We start from the raw sequence: 17,582 nt of genomic DNA, 5'->3' as shown, positions 1-17,582 counted from the left end.
AATCCGGGTGACCTGCAGTCTGCTTCTGCAGAATGACTAAATGAACAGTATTTGGTCATTTGGCCATAACTCAGTGTAGAATGGTCCAATTGACCTGAAATTTTACCCACAACAGGCTGAAATATAGGCCAACAACTTTGATCAAGAAACCTAACTCAAATTATGACCAGAACCTATCCAACAAGTGAGTTAAAGTTACTGTTCACTGCACTATAGATATGGTCAGTCCAGAAAATTTTCAATCCGCCAGTTGTGGTTTTTGGACCATAACTTGAGCTACAAAACTCAAAATGAGTAATTCAAAAAAGGAAATTCAACTAGACAAAATAAGGAACAACTTTCATGTTGATCATTTTGCCAAATTCCCAATGCAAAATTGACCAATGGAACAGTAAATATAAGGCATAAAAACTGAAAATTCTGCCCAACTAACTTTAAGCTTAGAAATGGTATTGGCAACCAATACCAACAAATTTGAATGCAAAATGTGGTATGTTAATGTTATTAAAACCAATGTACCTATTGCCTATGCAAAAGTCAACATTTTTGTTGACCAATGAATGGAATAGTAACACTAAAACTTAAATTCCAAAAATTGTGAAACTTAAAAGTGTGAAATGCCTTAGTATACCTAACAAGATTTGTTTGGATAGCTTGGCATGTCAATAGGGTTCAGTTAGTAGTACTGCAAATGGCATTATGTCATTCTGTGATTTCATGGCTTTTAGCCATTCTGACATTGTCTTGAGACTTGGCCTTGTGCCTAATGTTATTCTGACTTATTAGCTGCATTACACCGGGAGATACATATGTGACCGATGGTGTGACGGCCCGAGGTACTTGATACCCAGTGCCAGTTTACCCGTTTATCCAGTTCAGTCATCCATTATAGGTTACTTGGGCAACCAAAAATGAAAGTGGATAAATTTAATGAAATAATGAATATAACAAGTACAAAATAAGTAAGACTACAAATACTCATCGAAAATTTATTTGCAATAAGAAATCAATATATTCAATGCATATTTATTTTATGTTATTTGTTTTTATTTTATTATTGGCACCACTAAGCATTATTGCTTAGCGCATTGCTTTTGCCACGCGTAGGTTCTGGAGAGATTGACCGAGAGCCCAGTAGACCACAAACTGGGTGAGACCTTCTGCAGCTCTGCATAGTGTCCATGTCACCTCACCGACGTCAGTGCATTGGTAGGACACTAGGTTTTATTTTGATATTTTGTAATTAACTTTTATTTTTTCATATGTAATTGAAACTTATGTAATGTATTTTGGTATTAATGTAAATAATGGAAATTGTGTTTATGAATGGAAAATTGAGTATTTATTTATTGCTTATATATGAATACCATGAGAAATGAATGATTGAGAAATGGAAATGTTATTGAAAAATATTGAGATTTTGATGATTATTGGAGTTGAGAATGATTGGAAATGATTAGTGGAAGTGTTTTTCACAGGTTCCGAAGAACTGTTTTCTCCATTTTTAGCCAGTACTCTGTCGGATTTTCTATAAAATTTGCGGAACCTCAAATAAATTATAATTTCAATAAATGACTTAAATGAATTATATTTCACAAATTATATTCAAAACTATGATAAAAATAAATTATGGAAGAATAAAAATGATTAAGATAAAATAGAGTGTTCCGGTACACTGTGTGACATTTTTTACTCGGATATACTGTAGACGGGTAAGGGGTGTACATTTAGTGGTATCAGAGCATGGTTTAGGCATTTCTGGGCCTAGATTGAGTCCATACCATGCATTGCATTTGTAAGAGTCGAGGTGACACTAATGCAGATCTGTTTGTCTTTGTTATTTTGATTAGGATATGGACCCCACATCTCTGAGGGCAGTTAAGGAGGAAGTGGAGAGTCATGCTTCACCTGCAGTAGCTGAGACTAGGGGTAGGGGAGAACCTGCTCCACTAGCTCCATCAGAGCCTGCTCAACCTCCACAGGCCGTGTTCCAGCAAATGGCTGAATTCTTAAAACAAATAGATTCGTTATCACATCATCAGGCAATAGTTGATTGTAAATTGAAGAGAATTTCTTTGAAAACTCCTGAGGGTAATGAGATTACAGTTGTGGGGGAAAGGACAGATTTCTTGTCCAATGTCATCTCAACCACAGTTGCAAGAAAACTGATGAGAAAAGGCTGTGAAGCCTACCTAGCACATGTGGTGGATACTAGGCAGGCTAAGCCAGATCTGTGTGACATACCCACAGTAAAAGACTTCCCATATGTGTTCCTTGAAGAATTGCCTGGTTTGCCACCAGAAAGGGAAGTTGAATTTGCTATTGAGACACTGCCGAGTACAGCACCAATCTCTATTGCTCCTTATAGGATGGCTCCCACAGAATTGAAAGAACTGAAAATCCGATTCTGAGGAGTTCTTGGATAAGGGGTTCATACGCCCCAGTGTGTCACCATGGGGAGCTCCTGTGCTGTTTGTAAAGAAGAAAGATGGGACTTTGAGGTTATGCATCGATTACCGGCAGTTGAATAAAGTGACTGTGAAGAACAAATATCCGTTACCTAGAATTGACGATCTGTTTGATCAGTTGAAGGGAGCAGGAGTATTTTCTAAAATTGAGGGTGAAGGATGTAGATGTGCCAAAGACTGCATTCAGGACCCGATATGGGCATTATGAGTTCCTAGTGATGCCCTTTGGCCTAACAAATGCACCAGCGGCATTTATGGACCTTATGAACCGTATCTTCCATCCATACCTAGATCGATTTGTAATGGTCTTTATTGATGATATTTTGGTGTATTCCAAGACCAGGGAAGAGCATGATGAACATTTGAGGATTGTTCTGCAAACCCTGAGAGAAAAAAAGCTGTATGTTAAGTTGTCAAAGTGTGACTTTTGGTTAAATGAAATTGCATTCCTTGGACACATAGTGTCAGCTGATGGGATTAGAGCGGATCCCAAGAAAATAGAAGCAGTGATGGAATGGAAGCCTCCTAGAAATACAACTAAGGTCAGAAGTTTCTTGGGGCTAGCTGGGTATTACAGAAGATTTGTGAAGGGATTTTCCTTAATAGCTGCTCCAATGACCAAGTTGTTACATACGAATGTCAGATTTGACTGGAATGACAAGTGTCAGACTAGTTTTGAGAAGTTGAAGGCTATGTTGACAGAGGCACCAGTGTGCACTGGCCGGTGTCGAGAAAAGACTTTGTGGTCTACAGTGATGCCTCTCATAATGGGTTAGGTTGTGTATTGATGCAAGAGGGGAAGGTGGTCGCTTATGCTTCCAGACAGCTAAGGCCACATGAACAGAATTACCCTACCCATGATTTAGAGCTTGTAGCAATTATCTTCGCACTAAAGATATGGAGGCACTACTTGTATGGTGAAAAGTGCTACATTTACACAGACCACAAAAGCTTGAAATACTTGCCAACCCAAAAAGAGCTCAACCTTAGACAAAGGCGATGGATTGAGTTCCTGAAGGACTATGATTGTGTAATTGACTACCATCCTGGGAAGGCAAATGTAGTTGCTGATGCTTTGAGCAGAAAATCCATCACAGCTTTGAGATCATTAAATGCCCATCTATCTTTGGTTCGAGATGGAGCTATTTTAGCTGAGTTGCAAGTGAGGCCAAACCTATTACAGCAAATTTTAGATGGGCAAAAGGTAGATGAGAAGCTAAAAGCTATTATGAGAAAAATCCTAGAAGGGAAAGAAACTGACTATGAAGTGAAAACAGATGGGTGTCTGTACTACAAAGGAAGACTGTGTGTACCAGATGATGGGGAATTCAAGGCCAGTATTCTAAAAGAGGCACACACCAGTGTGTATGCTATGCACCCAGGAAGTACAAAAATGTATCATGATCTGAAACTTCAGTATTGGTGGCCTGGTATGAAGAAGGACATAGCTGACTATGTGACTAAATGCTTGACATGTCAGCAAGTCAAGGCAGAACATCAAGTTCCATCGGGATTGCTACAGCCTATACGCATACCTGAATGGAAATGGGATCGGGTCACCATGGATTTTGTAAGTGGTCTACCTCTCACCCAGAAGAAACATGACACAGTATGGGTGATAGTAAATAGATTGATGAAGTCAGCACACTTTACGCGATTAGGGTGACTACTCCTTTGGAGAAGTTAGCAGAATTGTATATCAGTGAGATAGTTAGACTACATGGAATTCCACTTTCCATCATATCTGATCGAGACCCAAGGTTTACATCGAGATTTTGGAAGAAGTTACATGAATCCTTGGGTACACAACTTCACTTCAGCACAGCTTTCCATCCTCAGACGGATGGGCAATCAGAAAGAGTAATCCAGGTAAATAATTGAAACCAATTGAATTAATACAAATATTGAACTAAAATGATAATAATAACATGAAATATATGTCAGGTCCTTGAGGATATGCTGAGGACTTGTGTCATTGAGTTTGAGGGAAGCTGGGATAGATATCTTCCACTGGCAGAATTTGCATACAATAATAGCTACCAAGCTAGCATCCAAATGGCCCCATATGAAGCACTGTATGGGAGGAAATGTAGAACTCTAGTGTGCTGGACTGAATTGGGCGAAGACAAACTGGTAGGGCTAAACCTGGTGAAACAGACTGAGGAGAAAGTAAAACTAATCAAAGCCAATCTAAAGGTTGCCTCAGATAGACAGAAATCTTATGCCGACCTGAAGAGAAAAGAAATAGAATATGCGGTTGGCGACAAAGTGTTCCTCAAGGTGTCACCGTGGAAGAAGGTACTGAGGTTTGGAAGAAAAGGTAAGTTGAGCCCTAGGTTCATTGGCCCATATGAAGTCATTGAACGTGTGGGACCAGTAGCCTACAGGCTAGCTTTACCAACAAAGCTGGACAAGATCCACAATGTGTTCCACGTGTCTACGCTAAGAAGAAACCGCTCAGATCCTTCACATGTCATCTCCATGGAAGAAATTGAAGTACAACCGGATTTGACATATGAAGAAGAACCCGTACGGATTCTGGCTCGGGAAGTGAAAGAGTTGAGGAATAAACAGATTCCACTGGTGAAAGTGCTTTGGAGGCACCACAACACCGAGGAGGCAACTTGGGAAAGTGAAGAGACGATGAGGCAATAGTTCCCTCTACTGTTTGCATCAGGTAAATTTCGAGGACGAAATTCAAATTAAAGGGGAAGAGTTATAACACCCTCCCTGTAGCAACTCCGTACATTTTACTGTTCCGGTGACCAGTGTCGATCCGGACAGCTAGAACGTCCGGAAAAATATTTAAACTAAAGTGAGGAACTATAATTAACTCAAATATTAATAAGAAAAATTTAGAAAAAATTTTAGAAATAAAATACAACCAAGTTAAATGAGCCGGTGCCCTAGCGATGGGTAACCTAGTGGGAAGTTGCAGTTCTCACAACTAGGAGCCCTAGACCTGGGGAAAAATGCATAAAATAATTTTTGGGACTCCAGAGAAGGGTCATTGAGGTTCCTATGGCATTAGAATGCCAAGAAAATATTTAGAAAAATTTTTCAATCGGTACAGACAATTTTAGTCTGTTAAGCCAAACGGAGGGCATTTTGGTCATTTCGCCTTTAGAGGTGATTTTTGGCCGACTTGTCCGGTTAAGTAAATAATTAATATGACATAAAATGTGAATAAATATTGCTAAAAATTGAATTGAAAATGAGTAGCAAAGAAAAGAAAAAAAAAATGAATTAAAATTACAATTTTGACCTCATGCTTATGTCACTAAGCACTCTCACCCAATCACATTGTGACACATGTCCATAAACCACTTAAAATGAGTCAAATGGGCAAAAAATTGAAATGAAAAACTGAATTCTTCTTTCTCATTTCCCGTCCACCATAGCCAAGAAGCTTTCTCTCCATTTTTTTTTCTTTTAAAGGTTGACTTTCCTAAGCTTCCTCACCTCAAAACCTTATCCTTCCTTCACTAAAAATTATACCCACACCAAGGAGAAGTGTTTGGCAGCCAAGAAAGAGTAAGAAAGTAAAGAAAAATTGAAGTCTTGGTTAGCTTGGATTTAAGCTACAAGAGGTTAGTGCATATTTTCATATCTCTCACTCTTTATTCCATGTTAGAGGCTTAAATTGAGTAAGAAATTATAAGGAATTGAAATAAAATATATGTGTATGAACACCAAGAAATTTGGCAGCCATGGGAGGAGTTTGGAAATTATTGATTTGTTTGAGCTAAATAGCTTAGAAATGGTTGTTGGTAAGGATATTTGAGCTAGATGTTGATTTGGGTATGTTAGATAAAGTGATGGATTATTAGGGTTAGGGTTTTGAGATTTAATTGAGGATTTAATGCTTAGATGTTTAAATTAAATTCTAATGGTCAATTAGTGACCATTTGATGAATTTTGACCTTAAATTGGAGACTGTTGTGGTATTGGAATTGAAATGGTATGCTGCCCATGGCTGACCTACAGAATTGGACATGAGTCCAGTAGGTTTGGGCAGCCATAACTTTAGTTGTAGAGGTTCAATTGGTCTTTGGCCAATTAGACATGAAACTAGACACATAATGGCACAACTTTTGTGAAGAAACCATGCTCATAAGACCAAACCAAGTGGACCAAAAGCTTGCCCCAATCTGGGTGACCTGCAGTCTGTTTCTGCAGAATGACCAAATGAACAGTATTTGGTCATTTGGCCATAACTCAGTGTAGAATGGTCCAATTGACTTGAACTTTTACTCACAACAAGCTGAAATATAGACCAACAACTTTCATGAAGAACCCTAATCCAAATTATGACCAGAACCTATCCAACAAGTGAGTTAAATTTACTGTTCACTACACTGTAGATATGGTCAGTCCAGAAAAATTTCAATCCGGCCAGTTGTGATTTTTGGACCATAACTTGAGCTACAAGACTCCAAATGGAGTGACTCAAAAAAGAAAATTCAACTAGACAAAATAAGGAACAACTTTCATGTTGATCATTTTGCCAAATTCCCACTGCAAAATTGACCAATGGAACAGTAAATACAAGGCATAAAAACTGAAAATTCTGCCCAACTAACTTTAAGCTTAGAAATGGTATTGGCAACCAATACCAACAAATTTTGAATGCAAAATGTGGTATGTTGATGATATTAAAACTAATGTACCTATCGCCTATGCAAAAGTCAACATTTTTGTTGGCCAATGAATGGAATAGTAACACTAAAACTTAAATTCCAAAAATTGTGAAACTTAAAAGTGTGAAATGCCCTAGTATACCTAACAAGATTGGTTTGGATAGCTTGGCATGCCAATAGTGTTCAGTTAGTAGTACTGCACATGGCATTATGCCATTATGTGATTTCATGGCTTTTAGCCATTCTGACATTGTGTTGAGACTTGGCCTTGTGCCTAATGTTATTACAGCTTATTAGTTGTTCTGTTGCACACTGGGAGATACATATATGACCGATGGTGTGACGGCCCGAGGTACTTGATACCCAGTGCTAGTTTACCCGTTTATCCAGTCCAGTCATCCATTATAGGTTACTTGGGCAACCAAAAATGAAAGTGGACAAATTTAATGAAATAATGAATATAACAAGTACAAAATAAGTAAGACTACAAATACTCATCGAAAATTTATTTGCAATAAGAAATCAATATATTCACTGCATATTTATTTTATATTATTTCTTTTTATTTTATTATTGGCACCACTAAGCATTATTGTTTAGCGCGTTGCTTTTGCCATGCGTAGGTTCTGGAGAGATCGACCGAGAGCCCAGTAGACCACAGACTGGGTGAGACCTTCTGCAGCTCTGCATAGTATCCGTGTCACCTCACCGACGTCAGTGCATTGGTAGGACACTAGGTTTTTTTTTTGATATTTTGTAATTAACTTTTATTTTTTCATATGTAATTGAAACTTATGTAATGTATTTTGGTATTAATGTAAATAATGGAAATTGTGTTTATGAATGGAAAATTGAGTATTTATTTATTGCTTATATATGAATACCATGAGAAATAAATGATTGAGAAATGGAAATTTTATTGAAAAATATTGAGATTTTGATAATTATTGGAGTTGAGAATGATTGGAAATGATTAGTGGAAGTGTTTTTCATAGGTTCCGAAGAACTGTTTTCTTCATTTTTAGTCGGTACTCTGCCGGATTTTCTATAAAATTTGCGGAACCTCAAATAAATTATAATTTCAATAAATGACTTAAATGAATTATATTTCACAAATTATATTCAAAACTACGATAAAAATAAATTAAGGAAGAATAAAAATGATTAAGATAAAATAGAGTGTTCCGGTACACTGTGTGACATATTTTACTCTGATATACTGTAGACGGGTAAGGGGTGTCACACTAAATGTCATTATAAGCAGTCTAAAAAGATTAGCAAAGTCCAGAATCAAAATGACTACTAAGGGAACCAAAATTCAAATTTGACCTAGTTATAGTTAATTGACCATAACTTGAGTTATACAACTCAAAATGGAGTAATTCAGAAAGGGAATTAAAGAAGACACAATAAGAAACAATTTGATGAAGAGAATTTTACTAATTTCACCCTATAACCTGACCCAATGGAACAGTAACTATTGGCCATGAAATCTAAAAATTTGGAATCACATATAATTAGCCTTGAATTAAGTTTGGAAATCAATGCCAACAAGAATAAACTCAAAATGAGGAGTCCTAGTGCAACTAGAACCAACATATCTGTTTAGTGTGGAAAAGTCAATGTCTGTGTTTGACTAGTAATGTGAATAAGAAACATAATGACTTAATAAATCACATGAATGTATGAATGGGACATTAGTCCTTATTATCAAAGACAGGAAAAATGCTTTGAGCACAATGGTACTTCAAAACAATTGATATGAAATGTGATATGTCTGATGATCTACTGAATAATTGTGACATGTTGATACTAGAATCAACCTATCCATGATGCATAAAAAGGTCAACAATTTTGTTGACCAATGAAAGGCATAATGACCTATACACCCTAAAAATAAAGAATTAAATATTTAAATTTGTAAATGCCCTAGTATTGCCTAGTTCACTAGTTTGGATAGGTTGGCATGCCAATAGGGTTCTAACATGTAACACCCCTTACCCGTTTACAGAATAGCCGAGCAAGGCGTGCTACACGACGTGCCGGAGCACCTAGTCTGTGATTATCACATTTTCTTAACTCAATTTGATTTTAAGAAGTGTTTATGTTCTATTCATAGCATGCTGGTTCTATTTTCACACTTTAATAAAGTCAGTATTTTAAAATAGTAATAAAAATTTGGCAAGGTGCCGTCTATATTTAGGACAAACTGTCCTTCCAAACCTGTTGAAAACAGTTTATTATGATGATATCAAAATCTCAAATATTTCACAGTCTCTATTTCTCAGTAAAGTCAATAGACTTTTACAGTCATTAAATAGTTCCATAATACAGTCGATAATAATTTAAATATATATAGAAAATCTCCATGTCATTTAATATGTACAAAATATTACAAACTTTAGAGCTTTCATAACATTATAAAATACAGGGCCGAATCTCAAATATACAACAAAAGTACAAAATACAAGATATCCTAAGTCCTACCATGTATGCAATGCAGTGCAGATGACTCTGGACTCCTGTGCAGATCTGATGTCTCACCCGGTCGTAGGTTGGCTGGGCTCCCCAGCTGTATCTCTAATACCTACGCGTTACAAAAGCAACGTGCTAAGCAATTTTGCTTAGTGGTGCCAAATATAAAGAAATATGCACTAAAATAAAGTAAATAAAGTGTTTACAAATTTTTGGTGGTGCTGTATGTCAGTAGACTGGATTTAGGTATTTGAATTTAATAGTACTTGAATTACTGCCCGTATAGCCTATATACTGATCAGACTGGATAAACGGATATACTGGCACTGGGTACCTAGTACCTCGGGCCATCACACCATCGGTCACAAAGTGTCTCCCAGTGTGCAAATAGCGTGGCTAAAAAGCCATATAGTCAATCTGGCGATAAGCCAAAAATAAATACACAATATGTATAGCCGTAGGCTATTAAAGTCACAGTGCGGCATAATAAGCCGTAAAAACATAGTATGGCATAAAGCCATTTACAGAACAGCTGTCAGAATCCTATTGGCATGCCAACCTATCCATACTAGTCAACTAGGCAAACTAGGGCACATTATAAATTAATTGTTTAATCCTTCAATTTTTTTGAGTTTACTAACTATTATATAATTCACAAGTCAATGCATGTGTTGACCTTTTTAGGTAATATGGATAAGTTGTTTCTAGCATCAATATGTCACAATTTAAATCTCAATATGCTACCAATATAGTGCAATTTACCATTTTTACAAGTTGGCACTCATTGCCAAAATGCTTCAAGCATCTTTGTATGTAAGATGTTAAATTCTTAATTTTTGTGTGCTAGATTGGTCTAGCTTAAAGTCCTATTTCTCTTGGTTTTTAGCTTCTGTTCAAAGAAGTAAAATTATAGCTCTATGTCTTATTGCACGCGGGGCAAAATTTCAGGTCATTCCGAGTTGTGTAGACCAAGATATGGTCAATTTGCTAAAGCTGGACAGATTGCACTTTTAGTGCAAAATTGGTCAATTTTAAGGTCACTTTTGGTTCGGCAGATTTTGTACCCGAATTTGTGCAAGCCATTTGACTTGGTTCTGGCCATTTCTGGGCTTGGGTGTCTTCATAAGACTTGTAGATACAGGTCTTAACTATTCATGGTCAACATTTCAGGTCAATTGGACATGTTTTGAGTGAGTTATGGCCTAAACACTAACTGCTGCCCAAATGGTCAGTTTTCAGGCCTTAAATGCACTAATCCGGATTTGGTCATTTTTAAGGTCAGTTTCTAGGCAGAATTTTGGCAACCTTTCTACATGAAAGTTGGCCTATTTGGTGTCTAGTTTCACCCTCAATTAGCCTCATACCAATTAGGTTCACAGTTTGGTACTTATGGCCTAATTTATGTGCTGCCTTCAATACACAACCTGCACAAAGCTCATACACTCCCAATTTAATGTTCCTTCTCCTCCTCATTACTACAATATTCAATCAACAACACTTCCATACATATGTTGTACACAATTTCAGCAACAATTCTGGGCAGAATGATCAAGTGCTCAATGCACACAATTCATCATTAAGTTCATCATTCACTTCCACCAAAATTCAACATACTTAAATGCTAATATTACACATATACTTCAACATATTCATACTTCAATATCACTTACACTTGCTGCCCACAATTTAACATTAACATATATCATTAATAACCACATGTTCACACACAAATTCATGCTATTAGGGGCTGCCAAACATGGCAGTTTGCTCAAGGCATCAAGGTTCCATTTCACACCTTTAATCTAAACACTACATGCACATACTTAAATACAAACTTACTACAATTTTCATTTGAATTAATCAACCTTCATTTTCATTTATTAGAAGTAAAAATAACTCAAGCTCAACAAGGGTTCATGGCTGCCAAAAATGGACAAGTCCATTTCTCACTATTTCTTTCATTTCTCTTCACCAAAACACTCACCTCAACCTAAACACAAGATTTACCAAAGCAAGGGAGAGGTTTTGGACACTTACAACTTTTGGAGCTTATCAAAACTTCACCAAATATGATTTTTCTTGTTGCCAATATCTTCCCCAAGGTGAATAGGCAAGCTTTAATGAAGGAAGCAAGTGAAAATGAGGGCTTGATGATGGAGAGAGAAAGCTTCATGCATGGTGGCCATGGAGGACTTTGAGAGGATCAATTCGGCAAGCTTCTCCCAAGGTTGAAGATGACCCAATTCTGCCCACTAAGGTTTATTTTATGTAGTTTATAATATAGTTAGTGGAGCACTAATGAGTTGTTTAATGTTTAATTATATTAAGTTTCCTTTATTTACACATTTACCTCTTTTCTTTCACAATTTACATAATGTATCACAATTTAATTTTTCATGTCATTTCTAAAGTGTAATATCATTTATTTTTAATGGAAATTGAGGTCAAAAAGCAACACTAGGTGTCAAATGACCAAAATACCCCACTTCGGGTTATATTCTCGATTTTTCGGTAGCACCAATTTTTGTCTGTTTCTCGATTTTTTATTTTTCTTTGTACTAATTTATTAATTTTTCTTTGATATTTCTAGTGTCAATTACATTTCAATAAACCTTTATTTAGGTCTCAAAATTAAATTCCGAGGGTTCCCTGCGGTCCTGGGGTCGGCAACGGCCTTCCCGGTGCGGTCACCCATCGCTGTGGTGCCGGCTCGTTTAACTTAGCATCATTTTCTCTCTTTCATTTTTGTTTGATTTTTCTTGTATTTTCTTTTTATTTATTTCATCATTATATGTCTGTTCACTATCACTAAAGTGTAGTTCCAGACATACTGACTTGCCTGGACTGTTATTTGGCCACTGGAGCAAAAGAACGTACAGAACACGTATAGGGAGGATGTTACATGACAGATGTTCTGTAATTGGCTTTATGCCATATTGTGTTTTATGGCTTATTATACCACACTGTGATTTTAATAGCCTATGGCTATATGGATTATGTTATTATACTGGGCTTATTCCCTTGCTAATTGATTATATGGCTTTTTAGCCACACTGTTTGCACACCGGGAGATACTTTGTGATCGATGGTGTGATGGCCTGAGGTACTAGGTACCTAGTGCTAGTATATCCGTTTATCCAGTTTGGTCAGTGTATAGGCTACACAGACAGTCAAATTAAAATATTATTCAATTCAGGCAGTTAAGTATAATGAAATTTCAGTACAATTAAATTAAGTATTGAATGAAATGAGTAAAGGAGATTAGTAATAGAAACATAACAAAAATACAATTTGCAGAACCATAGACACTTAAAATACAACATAGTTAGAATAATTTGTATACTGAGTATATTTACTGAAAGGTTATAAACTAAGCACTTCCAAAGAGGAACAAACTAGTATATAAGATAGTTGATACTAGAAACACCATACTAAATTAAATTGATTCCTGAGTATCCGAATTATGATTTATTTCTTTCTTTATTTGTATATGTTATTTATTGTTATACTATTGCACTACTAAGCAGAAATGCTTAGCGCGATCGAATTGCTTCCTCGCGCAGGTACTTCGACTGAGATTTTGGAGTCCAAATCTGCAGATGTGTCAAAAGCGTTCAAGGTTGTTACCTCCTCAGCAATGCATAATAGATAGGGCTCACATTAAGCATATAATTTATTTTGTATATTTTAATTATTTCTTATGTTGTAATTCATATTAAGAAATTGTATTGAATATGTATATGATGTAATCGATTTGCATAATATGGAGACTGTAAACTTATGTAATTAGTTGGCAAATTATGTAAGATAATGAAATGTAAAGATTTTGATATATGAGTTAAGTATCTGATCATGATGACTCTGATTGAGATCGAGTATGAGAAATTTTGAGACTGATTCTGAGTTGTGAATTTGAGTATATATTGAAATTATTTTTAGCAGGTTCAGAAGAACTGTTAGTCCAAATTACAGCCAGCACTCTACTGGATTATCGTTAAAATTTTTGAAATTTCCAAATTAGTCAGATTTTGATAAACAGTAAAAATAGCCTAAACCTTAGATAAAGTTTTTGAACAAGTAAATCAAGAACTGTAATGAAATCAAATAAGATCAGGTGCTCCGGTACTCTGTGTGACACTCCTTGCTCGGCTACACAGTAGACGAGTGAGGGGTATTATAGTTCATCCTCATTTTTGATAAAACTAAATGACTTAATGGCTTCATCAAAACAAATGTTCCAACTCCTCAAAGCTTGTTTCAACCCATAAATGGATCACTTTAGTTTGCAAATCTTGGAACTATCTTGGGATTCAAAACCCCTAGGTTGTTCCATGAAAATGTTTTCTTCAATGTATCAATTGAGAAAAGCTATTTTGACATCCATAAGCCAAATCTCATGATCATAGTATGCAGCTATTGTCAATAGAATCCTAATTGATTTAAGCATGGTAACAGGCGAGAAAGTCTCCTCATAGTCGATTCCTTGCCTTTGGTGAAACCCTTTCACTACTAGCCTTGCTTTATAGGTCTTTACCTTTCCATCAAAACCAATTTTCTTCTTGAAAACCCATTTATTCCCTATAGGTACAATACCTTCAGGTGGGTCAACAAGATCCCAAACTTGATTCTTATACATGGAATCAATTTCGAATTTCATAGCATCAATCCATTTTGAAGAGTCTATATCTAATATAGCTTCTTCATAGGTAAGTGGATCATCTCCATGATCTACTTCTTCATGAGTAAACAACTCTTATTCTTCTTCATCAAGAAAACTATATCTCACTGGTGGGTGAGATATCCTAGTTGATATGCGAGGAATTACTGTAGATGTTTCATTAATAGGTATAGATTGACTAGATGGATCTATATTCATTTGATTTATTGGTTCGTCAGAATTCTCCAATTCTAACTCTATTTGCCTTCCTTTGCCTCCTTCTTGAACAAACTGTTGTTCAAGAAATGTGGCATCTCTACTTACCACAACCTTTTGTGATGTAGGCAAATAAAAATAATATTCAAAACTCTATTTTTGGATATCTAACAAATCGACCTTTTTCTGATCTAGTTTCTAATTTATCAGTGTTCAGCTTTTTTATATATGCTGGACAATCCCAAATCTTAACATGCTTAAGACTTGGTTTTCTTCCATGCCATATCTCATAAGGTGTGGAAGATACTGATTTTGATGGAATCCTATTCAGAATATGCAAAGTTGATTCTAATGCAAATCCCCAAAAGGAGACTGGCATATCAGTATAGCTCATCATACTGCGTACCATATCTAATAGGGTATGATTTCTGCCTTTAGATACACCATTCAGCTGTGGCATTCATGGAGGAGTCAGCTGGGAAACAATGTCATGCTCTTTCAAGTATTTATCAAATTCAATACTCAAGTATTCACCTCCACGATCTGATCGAAGAGCTTTAATACTTTTTCCTGTTTGATTTTTTACTTCAGATTTAAATTCTTTGAACTTTTCAAAGGATTCATGTTTGTATTTCATCAAATACAAATACCCAAATCTTGATTTATCATCAGTAAAGGTAATAAAGTAATGAAAACTGCCTCTAGCCATTGCTTTAAATGGGCCACATACATCACTATGTATTAGCTCCAAAATATTTTTAGCTCTTAGTCCTTGTCCAACAAAGGGTGATCAAGTCATTTTGCCATGAAGGCAAGATTCACAAGTTGGAGTAGGTTCAGAACCCAATGAGGATAAAATCCCCATTTTCTCCAGTTTTGCAATCCTATCTTCTGCAACATGACCTAATCTTAAGTGCCAAATATATTTTGAACTTGAGTTGATTTTCACCATGGCATTGCATTCTTTTAGATTGCTTGCATTCATTTTGTGTTATCATTATTATCAAAATAATAAAGATCATCATGCATATAATCCAAGCCAACATATTTATTTCTAAAATAAATATTGCAAACATCATCTGTGAACTAAAATTCATAGCCATTTCTAGTCAAACTAGATATAGAAATGATGTTCTTAAAAGCATCAGGTACATATAAATATTATTCAAACACAAAACATGTCCAGACATGTAATGTAAAAGGATTTAGATCCTATGGCTAAAGCTTCAACAGTTGAGCCATTGCCAATTCGGAGTCTAACATCGTGAGAACGCAAACTGCTACTGTTTGCTAGTTCCTCCATATCATAAGAGATGTGAGAACTGGCACCAGTATCTAAAACCCAAGCTATAGATGAACTATGAGCCTTATCAGCATCTAAATAACAAGATATAGACATACATTCTGAAGGTGTATCCTTCTTGTTCTTCAGAGAAGCAAGATACTTTGGGCAGTTCCATTTCCAGTGCCCATCCTTCTGGTAATGGAAACACTTTCCTTTGCCTCCATCAGCTTTGGTCGTCCCTTTCTATTTAGCTATCATCTTGGAAGGACCAGGAATTTGAGATTTCTTTTTCTTATTGTCCTTCTTCTTGTTGGACTTTCCAGCAGAAGAATATGCAATCAAAGCTACCTCTTTTCCTTTATTGTCCGACATATTCTTTTGGGCAATAACCAGTATGTGAAGTAAACCAGCCAAGGTGTATTCCTGCTTAGTCATATGGAGATTTGTTACAAAATTCCCAAATGACTCAAGTAGGGACTGTAGGATCAAATCCGTCCATAGTTGAAAATCCATGTTAAAGTCAAGATGTTCCAACTGCTCTATAAGCCGAATCATCTTGTAGACATTGTCACACCTTACCCCTCTGTAAGACATCATATGATCCCGTAGAATACCTAATGAACTACCGAACTTCACCTACTAATAACTCATTAAGTATCCTACAAGGGATTTAAAAACCATTTTCTTACTTTTTAGAAGTGGTGAGCATTTTCTTATATTTCAAAGAAGTTTAAAAACAAGTTCAAATTTTTGTCCATTTTTATTTTTACACAAATTTTGGAAAAATTTCGGTAGAATGCCGTTTGTATTTTAATAAAATAGTTCTTCAAATACCTGTAAAAATACTTCTAATAATTCTATTTCATCAAAATCCATCACTACCACAACAAACTCAACATCAATTTTTCCCAAACTCCAAAATTCCAACATAATTCTCAATTCAAATATCATAAAAAATAACACTAAATAATTTCATTAACGTAAAATCAATTTACATTCATCAACCAAACTTTACATAGAAAAATCCAAACTAATATTATTACAAACTTTATACAACTGCTCATGACCAGTTCTACATGTACATACATCTACATACATTAAAATAATTATTACAATCAGGGTATAAAATATACCCGATAGAACTTCAAGGAAGGTGGCTCCACGATCCTCAGCAGCTCACTCTGCTGCTCCTCTAGTCTCGATATCTGCGACAGCAATAATAGCCATCGCTAAGTACTATGACTTAGTGGTGCACCACATACTAAAATAACATTTATGCATAATTCAAATCATACTTATTCAAAAACTAACTGAATATGAGCAATAAATACAAAACATGATTTATAAGCTTTTAATCCAAACAATTCCATTTTGAAAGTCTTAAACAAATTTCATAAAAACACACAGTTATATCATGTCATTCGAAATAATAATCATCTCAATAGCCAGAGGCTTATGAGAAATCACATCACAAGGCTAGCTAGCTCAAATATATGGATATCCATTCAATTTCTTCTTCTACTGGCACACACCTCAACACTTCAACCAAAGAAAGAATCAAAATTCGAAACTAATTTCCCCCACTAGTCATGCTAGTGAGGCATTCAAATATATGGTCATGACACTATGGTTTCAAAACTATCTTCACAATTTATTAAACATTTATTGCCATTTCAAACACATACTAGTAAACTTTCAACAATTTAAGTTAAAAGCATAATAAACATTTCAATACAATTAAGTCACAATTTAAATATCACAATTCATTCAAAATAATTTGCAGAAGAAAATCTATAGAAATTCTATGTTGTGCACAAACCTTAAGCGAGTCGCCTCTTGGC

The sequence above is a fragment of the Hevea brasiliensis genome, chromosome 3 (genome assembly GCF_030052815.1).
Source record: "Hevea brasiliensis isolate MT/VB/25A 57/8 chromosome 3, ASM3005281v1, whole genome shotgun sequence".
Lineage (NCBI taxonomy): Eukaryota > Viridiplantae > Streptophyta > Magnoliopsida > Malpighiales > Euphorbiaceae > Hevea > Hevea brasiliensis.
Note: the sequence above shows the minus strand (reverse complement) of the source record.